A 20,980-nucleotide genomic window follows, 5' to 3' on the forward strand; every position below is an offset into this window, starting at 1 on the left:
TCATATGTCGCATGACATGCACTGGGAAGAAGAAGGTGAACTCCGGTGGACCTCAGTGGGGAAGCGACACATGCAGGAAAATGGATGCACAATCTTGAAGAATCGCGCCGGACTTCATCCTCGTCGGAGAATGCACCTCGGGGATCGCAACAGGACCGGGTAAGTAAATATACCCCAATGGCTCTGTGAAAGATGTCAAAAACAATTTATTAAATTACTTTGATTGTTAAAGCAGCTCAGTGACAGCAGGGGGCGCTCCTACCATCTGTATGAAACTAGTCACTGAAAACACTGATGATTTAAAAGAATTAACATGATTACGGACGCCCTCCCTGCGTGACCATGTTACAGACTAAATCTACGATATATGGATATGCACCTTGTATAGGCTAACAATGATTGGCCAATAAAACGTAGGGGATTATAGCCTCACTTTCTCTTAGCTCCTCCAAAACCTGAGCCATCCAGCAGGCGGCAGTGCAGCCTACCCTGTACCTTATAGATCAATCTTAGCAATCATTTTGACCTATTGATCAGATCAATCATTGATATAAGGCGCATACATCTCTGTTTACAAATTTCCAAACTGAGCTTCTTAAAGGGATGAACCATGTCACTATAAACAAGGTGTTTCTCAAACAGACCAGAAGTGCCCTTCACCCTGACATCATGCATATAGGTCAAATCCAGGGGGCGCAGTCATAGCCAGGCCCAGGAGCCCACAAGGCGACCAGTACTATGATCATTACATTATATTTGTGTGTTCAAACAGAGAATATTATTATTATTCATGGCGCCCAGTTTACAGCAACAAGTGGTCACCGAGGCAGGTAGGAACATGTGCATGATTTCATTTAGAAACAGCGCCACACTAGTCACTAGCTTGTTACTGGTATTACTCCTGTACTTAACTGAAGGGCTAAGCTGACGCTGTGGCGCTGTACTTGAGGGTAGACAGTGAGGGCTGCAGACGGCTTTGCTGTTATGGTGTAAAATCGCTAATAATAGGATGTTGTGATAATAATAATAATCTCATGTTTATACAATATAATCCAATATTTGGGTTAGAAGCAAATAACAAAGATGCCATCTCTGTTGTGCACAGGGTTTGTCCTTGAACATTAATGGAGATTGCCAAGCACTGGTGTCAGGGGGGAGGAGATTTTAACATTGAGGCGTCCTGAAACAATGCAGGATCCTTGACGTCTTATCACAACAATGGCTGCCATACTAGTTCTACCAGAACAGATAGTGCTAACCTTTACCCTGCGGGAACCATCATGGGTGTGACCTTTATACAGGATTGATCATCCATATGTAAGCTGTGGGGGTCCGACACCTGGACCCCCACTAATCAGCACTTCCTGATTCCTCTGATACAAGAAATTATTCCGTCCATGGAGCCGGAACCAGATGGTTCTATCCACTGTACAATGCACTGATCCATCGGGTTCTGATGATGTCTAATACATAGAATCTGGAACTTATTCAGGGCAGGTCATCCCTATTAAAATTGGTCCCGTTGCCCCCTTAAAAAAGTTGTGTCTTACCTGGACACATCAAGGTATGAGGTGGACTGTACCAAATTTTGGTACAGATTTGGCTAAGTATGTCCCCTCCTTCCGCAGGTGTGCAGCATATACATGACATGCTCCAAATCTTCATCTGTAATGTGCACAGGTAGCCTTAAAGGGATTTGTACATCAGCCCCTTTACCACTGCTTGGTACCAGTGTGAGTTTTGTACATTAGAAAGTCCCTGCTTCTTCTTTGACTCCACTTGTGACCAGTGTCGGACTGGCCCACCAGAGCATCGGTGAATCCTCCGATGGGCCCCAGGTTCTAAAACTTTATATAATTATACAAAGATCTTCATTTGGAAATGAGTGGGGTAATAATTTTATATTCTAATCTATTTCATGTAGGATGATTCCAATATTATATAGTAGATTATTACATCTTGTTAATGATACATCCTAAATGATATTATTTGTTTAATGGTATCTTATGGTTGAAGGGGATCACCACCTCTGGTGGGCCCAATATATGTCAGTCCGACTCTGCTTGTGACTAAGCAAAGATGAGCTTTTTGACATGTTAGGCTGAATAGATGTAGTGCTATATGATACAAGGAGTCCCTGCTTCCCTGCAGAACATGATGTCAGAGCATCGCTGCAGTCCAGAGTTTTTGTGGCTGCATCTTGTATCCTATTTGACCATATTTCAGTGTTTGGCCCCTGAAATCCGGGCTCCACTACATCCAGGAGTCACGGATCTAGAGCATTGTGTGTTTTTTTTAGTCTACCTGTAGAAGCGCTTTAGCTTACTTGGTACCCACCTTAAAAATGTAACCAAAAAAACGGAACCTTCTGATATTTACTTTGCTTAAAGAAGTTTTCTGCTCTCTGGTGATTTCTACGGGAAGGATTTTAGGATGGCAAATCCCAGGTGAAGTCACTACAGGGCAGCTGAGGTGGACTTAGGGGTCCTCGTTCTGCTCATCCCTGGGTGTCCATCCCAAAGTGGAATTAAAGTCACTTTCCATGTTAAAGGGGTTTTCCTGCAAACCGAAGTTAGGTCCTATCCACTTGATGATCAATGGGGGATGTCAGTGATGAGACCATCCACAGTTCATGAAAACGAGGGGTCCAATGGGGTCCCATTTTAGTCTCTGAATTTTTAATGCCAGCACTTGAGTTCATTGCAATAGGGTCTACGGAGGCTCTGTCACCCAGAGGCCTGCTGATATCTGGAGCCGAACCTGCCCCTGGTGATCAGCAGAATGTGCCATGTGATGGGCTACTGCACCAACCAACCACCCCACATTACCAGACTTAGGCTCTATTATAATATAATGTATAATATAGTATATTTATATAATAGTGTATATATAATGATCTATTTCTCACTTTCTCCCAATAGTAATGACTCGGCCAGCCAGTGATGGGGGCAGCACTGAGCACACAGCCGTTCCACACAGGCTTTGTCCTCTTTGTTCGCCGGCTACTGTTGCCGATGACAGATCGATGCGCTCGGCGCTCGTCACCCCGTCGTCTCCCTGCCATTGACAGCCCCACTGCCTGGTGACGTCACGCACTCTGGGCGGGGCACGGTCTGGGCTCGGATCGATGTTATCTGCGCTCCCCAGGCTGCCGCGGCGCCGCCATTTTCAGTGTCTGAAAGCGAGTGAGAGGAGGCGGAGAGCGGGAGCGGCGCTGCTGCTGCTGAGGTGACACATGTCCTGGCGATGCTGAGTGTGTGTGCGGTACCTGCACCCGGTGTGACTGCTCCTCTACCTCACATGTTACACGGAGGAGCCCCCAGTCACACACGTGTGTGATGTATCATGTCCTGTCTGTCATGTCATGTGTATAGCGGCTGTATACATACGTCACATCTTATGGTGTGTGTATGTGCAGGTGTAACTGTTACGTCATTACACGTGTATACAGGCAGTGATGTCACCGCTATACACAGTGTATCAGCCGGGGGCTGTATATACAGGTGTCAGTGTTATACACAGTGTATCGGGCAGGGGTTGTATATACAGGTGTCAGTGTTATACACAGTGTATCAGCCGGGGGCTGTATATACAGGTGTCAGTGTTATACACAGTGTATCAGCCGGGGGCTGTATATACAGGTGTCAGTGTTATACACAGTGTATCAGCCGGGGGCTGTATATACAGGTGTCAGTGTTATACACAGTGTATCAGGCGGGGGCTGTATATACAGGTGTCAGTGTTATACACAGTGTATCAGCCGGGGGCTGTATATACAGGTGTCAGTGTTATACACAGTGTATCAGCCGGGGGCTGTATATACAGGTGTCAGTGTTATACACAGTGTATCGGGCACGGGTTGTATATACAGGTGTCAGTGTTATACACAGTGTATCAGCCGGGGGCTGTATATACAGGTGTCAGTGTTATACACAGTGTATCGGGCACGGGTTGTATATACAGGTGTCAGTGTTATACACAGTGTATCAGGCGGGGGCTGTATATACAGGTGTCAGTGTTATACACAGTGTATCGGGCACGGGTTGTATATACTGGTGTCAGTGTTATACACAGTGTATCAGGCAGGGGCTGTATATACAGGTGTCAGTGTTATACACAGTGTATCAGGCGGGGGCTGTATATACAGGTGTCGGTGTTATACACAGTGTATCAGGCGGGGGCTGTATATACAGGTGTCGGTGTTATACACAGTGTATCAGGCGGGGGCTGTATATACAGGTGTCGGTGTTATACACAGTGTATCAGGCGGGGGCTGTATATACAGGTGTCAGTGTTATACACAGTGTATCAGCCGGGGGCTGTATATACAGGTGTCAGTGTTATACACAGTGTATCAGCCGGGGGCTGTATATACAGGTGTCAGTGTTATACACAGTGTATCGGGCACGGGCTGTATATACAGGTGTCAGTGTTATACACAGTGTATCGGGCACGGGTTGTATATACTGGTGTCAGTGTTATACACAGTGTATCAGCCGGGGGCTGTATATACAGGTGTCAGTGTTATACACAGTGTATCAGCCGGGGGCTGTATATACAGGTGTCAGTGTTATACACAGTGTATCAGCCGGGGGCTGTATATACAGGTGTCAGTGTTATACACAGTGTATCAGCCGGGGGCTGTATATACAGGTGTCAGTGTTATACACAGTGTATCAGCCGGGGGCTGTATATACAGGTGTCAGTGTTATACACAGTGTATCAGCCGGGGGCTGTATATACAGGTGTCAGTGTTATACACAGTGTATCAGCCGGGGGCTGTATATACAGGTGTCAGTGTTATACACAGTGTATCAGCCGGGGGCTGTATATACAGGTGTCAGTGTTATACACAGTGTATCAGCCGGGGGCTGTATATACAGGTGTCAGTGTTATACACAGTGTATCAGCCGGGGGCTGTATATACAGGTGTCAGTGTTATACACAGTGTATCAGCCGGGGGCTGTATATACAGGTGTCAGTGTTATACACAGTGTATCAGCCGGGGGCTGTATATACAGGTGTCAGTGTTATACACAGTGTATCAGCCGGGGGCTGTATATACAGGTGTCAGTGTTATACACAGTGTATCAGCCGGGGGCTGTATATACAGGTGTCAGTGTTATACACAGTGTATCAGCCGGGGGCTGTATATACAGGTGTCAGTGTTATACACAGTGTATCAGCCGGGGGCTGTATATACAGGTGTCAGTGTTATACACAGTGTATCAGCCGGGGGCTGTATATACAGGTGTCAGTGTTATACACAGTGTATCAGCCGGGGGCTGTATATACAGGTGTCAGTGTTATACACAGTGTATCAGCCGGGGGCTGTATATACAGGTGTCAGTGTTATACACAGTGTATCAGCCGGGGGCTGTATATACTGGTGTCAGTGTTATACACAGTGTATCAGCCGGGGGCTGTATATACTGGTGTCAGTGTTATACACAGTGTATCAGGCGGGGGCTGTATATACAGGTGTCAGTGTTATACACAGTGTATCAGGCGGGGGCTGTATATACAGGTGTCAGTGTTATACACAGTGTATCAGCCGGGGGCTGTATATACAGGTGTCAGTGTTATACACAGTGTATCAGCCGGGGGCTGTATATACTGGTGTCAGTGTTATACACAGTGTATCAGCCGGGGGCTGTATATACAGGTGTCAGTGTTATACACAGTGTATCAGCCGGGGGCTGTATATACAGGTGTCAGTGTTATACACAGTGTATCAGGCGGGGGCTGTATATACAGGTGTCAGTGTTATACACAGTGTATCAGCCGGGGGCTGTATATACAGGTGTCAGTGTTATACACAGTGTATCAGGCGGGGGCTGTATATACAGGTGTCAGTGTTATACACAGTGTATCAGCCGGGGGCTGTATATACAGGTGTCAGTGTTATACACAGTGTATCAGCCGGGGGCTGTATATACAGGTGTCAGTGTTATACACAGTGTATCAGCCGGGGGCTGTATATACAGGTGTCAGTGTTATACACAGTGTATCGGGCACGGGTTGTATATACTGGTGTCAGTGTTATACACAGTGTATCGGGCACGGGTTGTATATACAGGTGTCAGTGTTATACACAGTGTATCGGGCACGGGTTGTATATACAGGTGTCAGTGTTATACACAGTGTATCAGCCGGGGGCTGTATATACAGGTGTCAGTGTTATACACAGTGTATCAGCCGGGGGCTGTATATACAGGTGTCAGTGTTATACACAGTGTATCAGCCGGGGGCTGTATATACAGGTGTCAGTGTTATACACAGTGTATCAGCCGGGGGCTGTATATACAGGTGTCAGTGTTATACACAGTGTATCAGCCGGGGGCTGTATATACAGGTGTCAGTGTTATACACAGTGTATCAGCCGGGGGCTGTATATACAGGTGTCAGTGTTATACACAGTGTATCAGCCGGGGGCTGTATATACAGGTGTCAGTGTTATACACAGTGTATCAGCCGGGGGCTGTATATACAGGTGTCAGTGTTATACACAGTGTATCAGCCGGGGGCTGTATATACAGGTGTCAGTGTTATACACAGTGTATCAGCCGGGGGCTGTATATACTGGTGTCAGTGTTATACACAGTGTATCAGGCGGGGGCTGTATATACAGGTGTCAGTGTTATACACAGTGTATCAGCCGGGGGCTGTATATACAGGTGTCAGTGTTATACACAGTGTATCAGGCGGGGGCTGTATATACAGGTGTCAGTGTTATACACAGTGTATCAGCCGGGGGCTGTATATACAGGTGTCAGTGTTATACACAGTGTATCAGGCGGGGGCTGTATATACAGGTGTCAGTGTTATACACAGTGTATCAGCCGGGGGCTGTATATACAGGTGTCAGTGTTATACACAGTGTATCAGCCGGGGGCTGTATATACAGGTGTCAGTGTTATACACAGTGTATCAGGCGGGGGCTGTATATACAGGTGATAACCGGTAGCACATAGTGTACACAGTGTCAGTCATGTCCTCTGTATACACGGTATATATACTGCCGTATACAGGTTTTATCAGTCAATGCTCGTATTACACGTGTCCTGCCATATGCTATAGTTATATCAGCTGTATATATACATGTCATATAAGTGATTTCCTCTGTATACACAGTATATCAGACAGGTGCATGTATACATTGTACAGGTGTATGGTATATATCTAGCAGGGGCTGTGTATATAGTTGATATGTATCAGGCTGGTTGTGTAAGTAGGTGGTATATAATGTGCTAGCTCTGTATATGGATGATGTATATCCGGCAGGGGCAGTATATGTATTCTGGGGCTCTATCCTAGTTGTCACTGATCCTTACAGTGAGGTGGTAGACTATTACATTATAGTGTTTACTGTATTCAGCTCCAAAATACAGACCTTTCTGTCTCCATGGTTACTGACTACAAACAAACCCAGTGTAGTCAGACTCTACTTTAGAACAAGCAGTAGGTGTCATAGAGTCGCCCTCTTGTGGCCGTGTCTCTGGGTGAGCGGCCAATTGTTGTGCAGTGTGGATCAGGTTGTCATACATGTAAGGGTTAAGTGGTGGGAGTGCGCCCTGGCTTTTATCTGCGCCACTATAATAACCCAATTGCTGTCTCTGCTCCGGTCTGAGGATGTGCATTAGAAGGATGTGGTTGTAATTCGTGCTCCTGCCACTGATGTTTTGGCCATGACACAGAATATTAATATGATTCTGGATCATGTGGAATGGATCCAAAGAATTCTGGCAAAGTAACGCCAATTTTACCGCAAGTACGTGATTGAGAATTTATAGCACGAGGTCAATATTACACGGCAATATATTGTTTATATATAGAACCAATCTACACAGGATGTGAGGCATCATTCATAGTGAGTGCAGCTCTAGGGTATAATACAGGATGTAACTCAGGATCAGTACAGGATAAGTAATGTCATGTATGTACACAGTGACTGCACCAGCAGCAGAATAGTGAGTGCAGCTCTGGAGTATAATACATGATGTAACTCAGGATCAGTACAGGATAAGTAATGTCATGTATGTACACAGTGACTGCACCAGCAGCAGAATAGTGAGTGCAGCTCTGGAGTATAATACATGATGTAACTCAGGATCAGTACAGGATAAGTAATGTCATGTATGTACACAGTGACTGCACCAGCAGCAGAATAGTGAGTGCAGCTCTAGGGTATAATACAGGATGTAACTCAGGATCAGTACAGGATAAGTAATGTCATGTATGTACACAGTGACTGCACCAGCAGCAGAATAGTGAGTGCAGCTCTGAAGTATAATACATGATGTAACTCAGGATCAGTACAGGATAAGTAATGTCATGTATGTACACAGTGACTGCACCAGCAGCAGAATAGTGAGTGCAGCTCTGGAGTATAATACATGATGTAACTCAGGATCAGTACAGGATAAGTAATGTCATGTATGTACACAGTGACTGCACCAGCAGCAGAATAGTGAGTGCAGCTCTGGGGTATAATACAGGATGTAACTCAGGATCAGTACAGGATAAGTAATGTCATGTATGTACACAGTGACTGCACCAGCAGCAGAATAGTGAGTGCAGCTCTGGGATATAATACAGGATGTAACTCAGGATCAGTACAGGATAAGTAATGTCATGTATGTACACAGTGACTGCACCAGCAGCAGAATAGTGAGTGCAGCTCTGGGGTATAATACAGGATGTAACTCAGGATCAGTACAGGATAAGTAATGTCATGTATGTACACAGTGACTGCACCAGCAGCAGAATAGTGAGTGCAGCTCTGGGGTATAATACAGGATGTAACTCAGGATCAGTACAGGATAAGTAATGCCATGTATGTACACAGTGACTGCACCAGCAGCAGAATAGTGAGTGCAGCTCTGGGGTATAATACAGGATGTAACTCAGGATCAGTACAGGATAAGTAATGTCATGTATGTACACAGTGACTGCACCAGCAGCAGAATAGTGAGTGCAGCTCTGGGGTATAATACAGGATGTAACTCAGGATCAGTACAGGATAAGTAATGTCATGTATGTACACAGTGACTGCACCACCAGCAGAATAGTGAGTGCAGCTCTGGAGTATAATACAGGTTGTAACTCAGGATCAGTACAGGATAAGTAATGTCATGTATGTACACAGTGACTGCACCAGCAGCAGAATAGTGAGTGCAGCTCTGGAGTATAATACAGGATAAGTAATGTCATGTATGTACATGAAGGCAATGATGGGTAAGATAGTGTCCCTGGTACCTCTGGCTTACCAAGGCTGAGTACAGAGCAGCTGCTGCACATCAGACTCGGGCCTGAATAATACATTTTCATCCTGATGTCAGACTATGACATAAAGCTGAGAGCCGAGATATAAACAGTCAGAGAGAAGCAGCAATGGAAAATATTGAAATCGTCTGACTAGGAAAACACATCACAACCACTGAGCTGATGCTTTACATGACAGGATCGGGTGACAATACAGGGAGTCTGCATAGAAAGGGTCTAGTGGTGATGCTGCACTCACTATCTCCCAGGAGATGTCAGAGCACAGATTATAAGGTTGCGACTATTACACATCTGTTCCTGGAACCTCTTCACATTAAAGCAACAAGAATTCACTTATGTTGAGCAATGTTCATCCTGATCTTCCAGCTTCATGAATGTAATACCAGAAACAGAATAAGGGCAGTAGATCCAAAACTGACCATATAATATATGTAAAATTTAGGCATCAGCATTACTTTCCTGTACTGATCATTAATTATCCCACTCACTATTCTGCTGCTGGCGCAGTCACTGTGTACATACATGACATTACTTATCCTGTACTGATCCTGAGTTACATCCTGTATTAAACTCCAGAGCTGCACTCACTATCCTGCTGGTGGTGCAGTCACTGTGTACATACATGACATTACTTATCCTGTACTGATCCTGAGTTACATCCTGTATTATACTCCAGAGCTGCACTCACTATTCTGCTGCTGGTGCAGTCACTGTGTACATACATGACATTACTTATCCTGTACTGATCCTGAGTTACATCCTGTATTATACCCCAGAGCTGCACTCACTATTCTGCTGCTGGTGCAGTCACTGTGTGTATACATGACATTACTTATCCTGTACTGATCCTGAGTTACATCCTGTATTATACCCCAGAGCTGCACTCACTATTCTGCTGCTGGTGCAGTCACTGTGTACATACATGACATTACTTATCCTGTACTGATCCTGAGTTACATCCTGTATTATACCCCAGAGCTGCACTCACTATTCTGCTGCTGGTGCAGTCACTGTGTACATACATGACATTACTTATCCTGTACTGATCCTGAGTTACATCCTGTATTATACCCCAGAGCTGCACTCACTATTCTGCTGCTGGTGCAGTCACTGTGTACATACATGACATTACTTATCCTGTACTGATCCTGAGTTACATCCTGTATTATACCCCAGAGCTGCACTCACTATTCTGCTGCTGGTGCAGTCACTGTGTACATACATGACATTACTTATCCTGTACTGATCCTGAGTTACATCCTGTATTATACCCCAGAGCTGCACTCACTATTCTGCTGCTGGTGCAGTCACTGTGTACATACATGACATTACTTATCCTGTACTGATCCTGTATTATACCCCAGAGCTGCACTCACTATTCTGCTGCTGGTGCAGTCACTGTGTACATACATGACATTACTTATCCTGTACTGATCCTGAGTTACATCCTGTATTATACTCCAGAGCTGCACTCACTATTCTGCTGCTGGTGCAGTCACTGTGTACATACATGACATTACTTATCCTGTACTGATCCTGAGTTACATCCTGTATTATACCCCAGAGCTGCACTCACTATTCTGCTGCTGGTGCAGTCACTGTGTGTATACATGACATTACTTATCCTGTACTGATCCTGAGTTACATCCTGTATTATACCCCAGAGCTGCACTCACTATTCTGCTGCTGGTGCAGTCACTGTGTACATACATGACATTACTTATCCTGTACTGATCCTGAGTTACATCCTGTATTATACCCCAGAGCTGCACTCACTATTCTGCTGCTGGTGCAGTCACTGTGTACATACATGACATTACTTATCCTGTACTGATCCTGAGTTACATCCTGTATTATACCCCAGAGCTGCACTCACTATTCTGCTGCTGGTGCAGTCACTGTGTACATACATGACATTACTTATCCTGTACTGATCCTGAGTTACATCCTGTATTATACCCCAGAGCTGCACTCACTATTCTGCTGCTGGTGCAGTCACTGTGTACATACATGACATTACTTATCCTGTACTGATCCTGAGTTACATCCTGTATTATACCCCAGAGCTGCACTCACTATTCTGCTGCTGGTGCAGTCACTGTGTACATACATGACATTACTTATCCTGTACTGATCCTGAGTTACATCCTGTATTATACCCCAGAGCTGCACTCACTATTCTGCTGCTGGTGCAGTCACTGTGTACATACATGACATTACTTATCCTGTACTGATCCTGAGTTACATCCTGTATTATACTCCAGAGCTGCACTCACTATTCTGCTGCTGGTGCAGTCACTGTGTACATACATGACATTACTTATCCTGTACTGATCCTGAGTTACATCCTGTATTATACTCCAGAGCTGCACTCACTATTCTGCTGCTGGTGCAGTCACTGTGTACATACATGGCATTACTTATCCTGTACTGATCCTGAGTTACATCCTGTATTATACCCCAGAGCTGCACTCACTATTCTGCTGCTGGTGCAGTCACTGTGTACATACATGACATTACTTATCCTGTACTGATCCTGAGTTACATCCTGTATTATACCCCAGAGCTGCACTCACTATTCTGCTGCTGGTGCAGTCACTGTGTACATACATGACATTACTTATCCTGTACTGATCCTGAGTTACATCCTGTATTATACACCAGAGCTGCACTCACTATTCTGCTGGTGGTGCAGTCACTGTGTACATACATGACATTACTTATCCTGTACTGATCCTGAGTTACATCCTGTATTATACTCCAGAGCTGCACTCACTATTCTGCTGCTGGTGCAGTCACTGTGTACATACATGACATTACTTATCCTATACTGATCCTGAGTTACATCCTGTATTATACTCCACAGCTGCACTCACTATTCTGCTGCTGGTGCAGTCACTGTGTACATACATGACATTACTTATCCTGTACTGATCCTGAGTTACATCCTGTATTATACCCCAGAGCTGCACTCACTATTCTGCTGCTGGTGCAGTCACTGTGTACATACATGACATTACTTATCCTGTACTGATCCTGAGTTACATCCTGTATTATACTCCAGAGCTGCACTCACTATTCTGCTGCTGGTGCAGTCACTGTGTACATACATGACATTACTTATCCTGTACTGATCCTGAGTTACATCCTGTATTATACCCCAGAGCTGCACTCACTATTCTGCTGCTGGTGCAGTCACTGTGTACATACATGACATTACTTATCCTGTACTGATCCTGAGTAATATCCTGTATTATACTCCAGAGCTGCACTCACTATTCTGCTGCTGGTGCAGTCACTGTGCACATACATGACATTACTTATCCTGTACTGATCCTGAGTTACATCCTGTATTATACTCCAGAGCTGCACTCACTATTCTGCTGGTGCAGTTACTGTGCGGGTGGTGTATATGTTGAGCTGTATGTTCTCACCCTGCAGTGTGTCCCTGGGGATCGGTGTCTTTCCTCCTCTCTGGGCAGTGATATGGAGATCCAGCTTTGTCACCATCTCATTATATATGACATCCACTAAGTGACTTTACAACACGGAGCATCTCCCTAATTAATGACTATTGAAGCCTTCTGGTCTATGTGAGGTTTATTTATTGATGTGCTGATATGTACAGTAATATGTATAGATTTAGCCTCTCATGAATGGTAGCGGTGTGAACGGGCAATACATAAGTGGGTGATTTTAGGGGACCTAGATGTCAGGTGAATGTATGGGCAGTCTATATAAAGTATTGGGGGGCAGGTTCTGCTGCCCATTAGAGGGGGGACACACCCAGGATTTGTAGGTGATGTAACCTCAGCGCCCGCCTGTTACTATATTTTCTCCCTTGAAATGTCGCTGGGCATCAGCCTTCAGGAATCTGTCACCAGCTGATTTAAAGGGCAGACACTTCATCCATTCCTAACAAGTCCATGTTGGATTCACATCCCGGATCTAAATAGAACGGTTTTCGGAGAAAGTAAATTTACAAGTTATTTCTGTGCAGTCGTTAAATTGATGCTTTCCAGGACCTGTATGGGGTCTTGCTGCCATGTTTGGTCCTGTGGTGGTCTCTTCTGCAATACATGACCCATGACCCCGGGGGGGGGGGGGGGTTCCTGTTAGGTAGACCCCATAATACATGATTGGATCACAAATTATAACTAGATGAGGAATGGGATTTGCAGGGTGCAGGGTGCACGTGGGCTGTGATGTGGACGCTTTACTCATCTGATTGTAGTAGTTGCCTGCCTAATTTTTTTTACAGCTCTTTAAAGTTGCCGGTCTCTGCGTCCTGTCCTCCGTTGCGGCAGCTGAGTATGAAAGCTTTTATTGTAGATGTGAGGTATTAGCAGTCGTCTGGAAGATTCGGGAGCGCACGTAGGTTTTATGGTTTGGGTGGAGAAATCCTGTGAGTCATATTCCAAGCAAGGTGGCCGAGGACGTATCGCTAAGCGTGTGGATGATGTAGAAATTTATACAATTCTTCCCCATTCAAGTGAATGGGGCTGCACTGCAATACTCAACCACTATACAATCCATGGCGCTGTGCTAAGTAGGAAAAGTATTGTAAAGGGTCCAACACCCTTCTGATGATCTGTTCAGAGCAGTCACATACCTCTCATGAGCACCACTTTCTAGGCATGGCCTCTAACTTGTCCGATACTGCAATACCAAGTATAGCCACTATACATTGTGTGGCGTTGTTTTGGGTTTTCCTGGTCTCCTATCGATCATCTTTTCTAAGGTTATTGCGCTCCTTAGGAAAGCTACCATCAAAATCCATCATGATATAAACCAGGGACACTTACTCCAGGCACCATGACTATGGTAATCTTCTTATATTTGTTATCTGTGGCTTTCTTCCTTCTAAAATCAACTTTTATAATTATGCTAATGATCCAGAAGGGTTCCTGTGGCTGTTACCAGAACCCCCACTTGCTGTACATCCACTGTGCAGGAGCACTATCCCCCTCATATTGTGTGAGATTACATCAGGCAGAGGGAGGAGGAGACAGTGTAACAGCCCTTGAAGCTGCAGCACTGAGGGGATTTGGTAACTCTCCCACAGCCCTTCTGGTTCATTAGCATAATTTTAAAAGTAGATTTTAGAAGGACGGAGACCAGGGATAACTTATATGAGTGTCGCGGTGCCTGGATCTATGAGTAATTGCCCTGGGTTTATCATGAGGGATTCTGATGGTAGATTTCCTTTAAAGAAAATCTTGATGATCCCTTTAATGACTCCATATCTTGCGCTGATGCAAACTGCAATACTATATGTCTATAATGAAATGATCTGTGACTTTCCTTACAAGAACGTTCTCCCCCCCGCTGAGTGTTTTCCTGGCCCTTGGACCAAGGTGATCGGTGATACATTAACCTGGTGCTGCCCTTATCAGTGCATGAGCTGCACTCACTGGAGGGCAAGTCCTTGCTGATATTTGTATCCTCTGCTCCTTCCTATAAGGAGTCTTCAGAACAATGTGCATTGTCTGCACTGGATCCATCACTGTCACACACACAATAGGATTGTTTGGGGCGGCGCTGACCACTGTGACCCGGCCGATTACACTTCTGCATTCACATTTGTGCTGCTCAGTTGGTTTTGCTTCTCCTACTAATCCTGCTCTATAACTTAGCTGAAGCTATAACTTTGCAGAGTCCGTCCCCTGAGACTTGTAGGAATTATCTGCTGTGCGTTTCTGGGATGCAGGCGTCTTTTCCCGGAGCCTGACTTTGCAGCGTTTTGCTTTCCTGCACATGTGTGTGGCTTACGTGTGATGATGATTATATTTGCAGATATTGTGCCGGTTCTTCCTAGACTTGTTTAGCCGACAGCTCTTGCTCCTGATTCCACCTTCCTCTTTAAACATAAGCGCAATGGTTTTGGCTGAGGGTGCATGTGTCCTACAGGGTAGACCAAGGCGCCACCAGACTCCTTCTTCAAACTTAGTAATTGGTTTTGGTACAATCTGGCACAGTATCACACACGTCTTGCACCAGGACGGGAGATTGGAAACCACTGTAAAGGGTTTAGTGTTCTTAGACAGAAGATGAACTAAGAAGTTGTTACATAGTAACATCCAATACCGATCGTAGCTACAACAATGAGACTGTTACACAGGATGTGCTGGTTTCTTCCTGTGCTACCAGTAGTCACAACTTCTCCATCTGCAGTATAAGTCAGCTTGTCCTAAATATAGATAGTGATGGAGGACTTAATGTATTAAAGGACTTGTGTAATGCACCCCCTTGGAGATCACTAGGTCTGGAAAGCAGTCAATGCTAACCCAAAAGTATCTGAGAGCAGCGCTCTTACCCCTACCGGGATGGGGATGACCTAGGACCCCACTGATGGACCCCACTGATGGACCCCACTGATGGACCCCACTGATGGACCCCACTGATGGACCCCACTGATGGACCCCACTGATGGACCCCACTTGACAGCAGCGTCTTAAGTGTTAGTTAGTGACTCAATAATCTAAACCTAACCCACAATAGTGTCACCGGAAATATCCATTAATCCCCAAAAAACCATCCTAAAATCATCCATGTGTACTGAAAAATACATTTCAGCTCTTAAAGGGAATTAAGTTTCCCTTGGGTACGGTGCAATTCTATGAAATCTCTGGCGTTTACCTATAAAATGATCTCCTCCAAAGTCCTATGACCATGCACAGAAGAGAGTCATATTTACCTGAGATGAGTCAAGTTTAGGGTCTTCAATAGGAGCATCACTGCAAACGCCCCATCTTCAGTTATATAGTATCCAAGGAAATGAATGAGTTTGTCTTAGTGCATTGTTTTGTCTTAGTGCATTGTCTTAGTGCATTACCATCTTTTTCAATCCTTGAAAGAGCCAAAAGCTTCAAGAGTCATATTTTGTCTGAGATGAATCAAGTTTAGAGGCTTCAGGCTAGGGGCACGTTTTCAGTTCTGTAGCACTTAGAAACATGCTGCTGGTGTCAAACGAAAGCTAATATTCTCATCTATCAGATCGCGTCAGGCAGGCTTGTTGTTCTGTGATCTAGTGGCAGCTAAAGAAATGGGCTGTATCTTTTAATATGACACCGGCATCATGTTTCTAGGTCCTAGAGAACAAGAGTTGGAGACATCTGAAGTGCAACCTCGAAACTTGACTCATCTCAGGGAAAATATGACTCTTCTCTGCGCACTGTCACATGACTTTGGAGGAGTTTTTTTTTTTTATATTGGTAACATATGAAAGGACATTTCATCCTCAACCTGAGGGGGCTGGGAGTTTAATGGTGATGGGTTTCCTGTGGCTCGGGCTCTGGTTCTTAGCTTCCTGTCACAGACGTAGATGATCAGATATCATGTCTTCATGTTCTGCCTGATGTTGAGGTTCCTCCATCTGTAAGAGCGATGGTGGAGGCCAGGAAAGGTGACCTCTGCCCTGAAGATGAACTTTATTCCTGCCCTGTCCTCCAGGAGAATGTGGCGGCAGAGGAGACACTTTGTTCCCTGCATTAGTTGTGGGATGACTCTGGTTATCAGTCACATGCTTAGAACGTGTGCTGCCGAGCTGCAGGGAGGGGAACAATGTGGGGTGTCTGCGTAGTGTTTCCTCATGGCTGCGGGCTATTGATAGAAGCGTTGAGCGCTGCCTTCCACGAGGTCGCCGCTACGTGTTTACATTCCTGCCATTTCCTTTCTTATAAACAGCTGAAGGCGAGATTAAGCGGCCGCGATCCTGTCCTATACCCCGCGCCCTTGTCACATTACTATGGATGCATCATTGTCATTCCTGTACTACAGTGATAATCCCCCGCAATGTTACAATGTATCCCCTCTATTTACAGCTATAGAAGTGGTGGTAGTGTAAGGAGAACTTTATCCTTGTTGTCCGACTTGTAAAATGTAGAATAGTACGTCGCTTAATACATGACATTACTTATCCTGTACTGATCCTGAGTTACATCCTGTATTATACCCCAGAGCTGCACTCACTATTCTGCTGCTGGTGCAGTCACTGTGTACATACATGACATTACTTATCCTGTACTGATCCTGAGTTACATCCTGTATTATACCCCAGAGCTGCACTCACTATTCTGCTGCTGGTGCAGTCACTGTGTACATACATGACATTACTTATCCTGTACTGATCCTGAGTTACATTCTGTATTATACCCCAGAGCTGCACTCACTATTCTGCTGCTGGTGCAGTCACTGTGTACATACATGACATTACTTATCCTGTACTGATCCTGAGTTACATCCTGTATTATACCCCAGAGCTGCACTCACTATTCTGCTGCTGGTGCAGTCACTGTGTACATACATGACATTACTTATCCTGTACTGATCCTGAGTTACATCCTGTATTATACCCCAGAGCTGCACTCACTATTCTGCTGCTGGTGCAGTCACTGTGTACATACATGACATTACTTATCCTGTACTGATCCTGAGTTACATCCTGTATTATACTCCAGAGCTGCACTCACTATTCTGCTGCTGGTGCAGTCACTGTGTACATACATGACATTACTTATCCTGTACTGATCCTGAGTTACATCCTGTATTATACTCCAGAGCTGCACTCACTATTCTGCTGCTGGTGCAGTCACTGTGTACATACATGACATTACTTATCCTGTACTGATCCTGAGTTACATCCTATATTATACTCCAGAGCTGCACTCACTATTCTGCTGCTGGTGCAGTCACTGTGTACATACATGACATTACTTATCCTGTACTGATCCTGAGTTACATTCTGTATTATACCCCAGAGCTGCACTCACTATTCTGCTGCTGGTGCAGTCACTGTGTACATACATGACATTACTTATCCTGTACTGATCCTGAGTTACATCCTGTATTATACTCCAGAGCTGCACTCACTATTCTGCTGCTGGTGCAGTCACTGTGTACATACATGACATTACTTATCCTGTACTGATCCTGAGTTACATCCTGTATTATACTCCAGAGCTGCACTCACTATTCTGCTGCTGGTGCAGTCACTGTGTACATACATGACATTACTTATCCTGTACTGATCCTGAGTTACATCCTGTATTATACCCCAGAGCTGCACTCACTATTCTGCTGGTGCAGTCACTGTGTACATACATGACATTACTTATCCTGTACTGATCCTGAGTTACATCCTGTATTATACTCCAGAGCTGCACTCTCTATTCTGCTGCTGGTGCAGTCACTGTGTACATACATGACATTACTTATCCTGTACTGATCCTGAGTTACAACCTGTATTATACTCCAGAGCTGCACTCACTATTCTGCTGCTGGTGCAGTCACTGTGTACATACATGACATTACTTATCCTGTACTGATCCTGAGTTACATCCTGTATTATACCCCAGAGCTGCACTCACTATTCTGCTGCTGGAGCAGTCACTGTGTACATACATGACATTACTTATCCTGTACTGATCCTGAGTTACATCCTGTATTATACTCCAGAGCTGCACTCACTATTCTGCTGCTGGTGCAGTCACTGTGTACATACATGACATTACTTATCCTGTACTGATCCTGAGTTACATCCTGTATTATACTCCAGAGCTGCACTCACTATTCTGCTGCTGGTGCAGTCACTGTGTACATACATGACATTACTTATCCTGTACTGATCCTGAGTTACATCCTATATTATACTCCAGAGCTGCACTCACTATTCTGCTGCTGGTGCAGTCACTGTGTACATACATGACATTACTTATCCTGTACTGATCCTGAGTTACATTCTGTATTATACCCCAGAGCTGCACTCACTATTCTGCTGCTGGTGCAGTCACTGTGTACATACATGACATTACTTATCCTGTACTGATCCTGAGTTACATCCTGTATTATACTCCAGAGCTGCACTCACTATTCTGCTGCTGGTGCAGTCACTGTGTACATACATGACATTACTTATCCTGTACTGATCCTGAGTTACATCCTGTATTATACTCCAGAGCTGCACTCACTATTCTGCTGCTGGTGCAGTCACTGTGTACATACATGACATTACTTATCCTGTACTGATCCTGAGTTACATCCTGTATTATACCCCAGAGCTGCACTCACTATTCTGCTGGTGCAGTCACTGTGTACATACATGACATTACTTATCCTGTACTGATCCTGAGTTACATCCTGTATTATACTCCAGAGCTGCACTCTCTATTCTGCTGCTGGTGCAGTCACTGTGTACATACATGACATTACTTATCCTGTACTGATCCTGAGTTACAACCTGTATTATACTCCAGAGCTGCACTCACTATTCTGCTGCTGGTGCAGTCACTGTGTACATACATGACATTACTTATCCTGTACTGATCCTGAGTTACATCCTGTATTATACCCCAGAGCTGCACTCACTATTCTGCTGCTGGAGCAGTCACTGTGTACATACATGACATTACTTATCCTGTACTGATCCTGAGTTACATCCTGTATTATACTCCAGAGCTGCACTCACTATTCTGCTGCTGGTGCAGTCACTGTGTACATACATGACATTACTTATCCTGTACTGATCCTGAGTTACATTCTGTATTATACCCCAGAGCTGCACTCACTATTCTGCTGCTGGTGCAGTCACTGTGTACATACATGACATTACTTATCCTGTACTGATCCTGAGTTACATCCTGTATTATACCCCAGAGCTGCACTCACTATTCTGCTGCTGGTGCAGTCACTGTGTACATACATGACATTACTTATCCTGTACTGATCCTGAGTTACATTCTGTATTATACCCCAGAGCTGCACTCACTATTCTGCTGCTGGTGCAGTCACTGTGTACATACATGACATTACTTATCCTGTACTGATCCTGAGTTACATCCTGTATTATACTCCAGAGCTGCACTCACTATTCTGCTGCTGGTGCAGTCACTGTGTACATACATGACACTACTTATCCTGTACTGATCCTGAGTTACATCCTGTATTATACTCCAGAGATGCACTCACTATTCTGCTGCTGGTGCAGTCACTGTGTACATACATGACATTACTTATCCTGTACTGATCCTGAGTTACATCCTGTATTATACCCCAGAGCTGCACTCACTATTCTGCTGCTGGTGCAGTCACTGTGTACATACATGACATTACTTATCCTGTACTGATCCTGAGTTACATCCTGTATTATACTCCAGAGCTGCACTCACTATTCTGCTGCTGGTGCAGTCACTGTGTACATACATGACATTACTTATCCTGTACTGATCCTGAGTTACATTCTGTATTATACCCTAGAGCTGCACTCACTATTCTGCTGCTGGTGCAGTCACTGTGTACATACATGACATTACTTATCCTGTACTGATCCTGAGTTACATCCTGTATTATACCCCAGAGCTGCACTCACTATTCTGCTGCTGGTGCAGTCACTGTGTACATACATGACATTACTTATCCTGTACTGATCCTGAGTTACATTCTGTATTATACCCTAGAGCTGCACTCACTATTCTGCTGCTGGTGCAGTCACTGTGTACATACATGACATTACTTATCCTGTACTGATCCTGAGTTACATCCTGTATTATACCCCAGAGCTGCACTCACTATTCTGCTGCTGGTGCAGTCACTGTGTACATACATGACATTACTTATCCTGTACTGATCCTGAGTTACATCGTGTATTATACCCCAGAGCTGCACTCACTATTCTGCTGCTGGTGCAGTCACTGTGTAC

General features: G+C 44.8%; 1 protein-coding gene across 1 annotated transcript in view; it reads left to right on the forward strand.

The window, feature by feature from the left end:
- Positions 1-3,011: 3,011 nt before the first annotated feature.
- The window catches only part of PRPSAP2 (phosphoribosyl pyrophosphate synthetase associated protein 2), a 51,487-nt gene continuing 33,518 nt past the window's right edge, over positions 3,012-20,980 (forward strand). The window contains exon 1 of the mRNA XM_072119910.1: positions 3,012-3,228. The gene's annotated coding sequence lies outside the window, so the exon portion shown is untranslated. The remainder of the gene's footprint in view (positions 3,229-20,980) is intronic.

Source organism: Engystomops pustulosus, chromosome 8 (genome assembly GCF_040894005.1).
Source record: "Engystomops pustulosus chromosome 8, aEngPut4.maternal, whole genome shotgun sequence".
NCBI classification, from domain to species: Eukaryota; Metazoa; Chordata; class Amphibia; order Anura; family Leptodactylidae; genus Engystomops; species Engystomops pustulosus.